Source organism: Lolium rigidum, chromosome 3, assembly GCF_022539505.1.
Source record: "Lolium rigidum isolate FL_2022 chromosome 3, APGP_CSIRO_Lrig_0.1, whole genome shotgun sequence".
NCBI classification, from domain to species: domain Eukaryota; kingdom Viridiplantae; phylum Streptophyta; class Magnoliopsida; order Poales; family Poaceae; genus Lolium; species Lolium rigidum.
In genome coordinates, this window is record NC_061510.1 from 394,449,898 (window position 1) to 394,451,009 (window position 1,112).

Here is a 1,112-nt window from a genome sequence, read left to right on the forward strand (position 1 = left end):
TCCCCGCCCCGCCCGCCGGCACCCCCCCCACTTCTCGCCCTCGCCTCCGTGCTGGCCCCGTTCTTGCTGCTCTCCGCCAAATCCCGATCGGCCAGCGCGTGGCCGTGGCCGATTCTGCTCAGGAGGCCGGCCGGATCTCTCTGCTTCTGATTTCTCTGGCCCCTGGATCGATCGATCGATCTGATTCGATTTCAGCTCCGGTTTCTCTGCAGTCAGTTGACTTGATCTGAAAAAAAAAGCAAAAAAAAAACGAAAAAAAAACGAAAAAAAAACGATATGTCTTCTTCCGCTGATCCCGCCTTCTCTTTGGGTCTCCCTTCGGTACTTGGTATTTGTCCGCTGCCTCCGTGTATGACGGCTAGCCATTCTTCGTCGTCGTTTCTGCCCGCGACCTCTTCACGCCGGTTCTGCCCGTGACTTCACCGACTCCGCCCACGCGGCTCGCGCCGCCCGCCACATCGACTTTGGTGCGGCCTCTTCTCACGCGACTCTGCCCGCGCTTCGCCGACTTCGCTACGTCGGCCCGCCTACACGACTCTCCTTGCGGCCTCTTCCCGCGGTTATGGCCGCTTCTCGTCGACCCCGTCCGCGTCGGCTTGCCACTCTACATCGACTCCTCGCGGCCTCTTCACGTGCTTGCGACCGCGCGGCCGACTCGTCTTCATCGGCGTGTTGCGCCCTCCGGGCCGCCCCCTTGGTGGCCTCTCGTGCATGTGGATGATAGCTCCCTGCCCATTCCCCGATTGTACGTCGACCTTCTCCCGCCGCGCCCCTCTCGCGCATGAGATAGCGCAGCCGACCGCCTGCTTGATGCTTGGGATTCCGCCACGCCGCGTCCCCCGCGGTCCGAGTCTCCGCCTTGTCCTCATTGCACCCCACTGTGGGCCAGGTTGGCCACACTTCCTCCACCCGCCGGACGCGGGGATCCCGCTTACGTCCGCAGCTCAGATCGCCGGCCAGGCTGGCTCTTCGCATCTTCTCAGCGGCACTCGATCAGACATTCTCAGGGGTCTTCGTGGTCTGCCTGCGAACTTCCGTACTCGCCGGCGCCGCTGGTTCCGTGACCGGCTCTTTTCCGGCACCGCGCGACCACCACTTTCTACACAAATGTG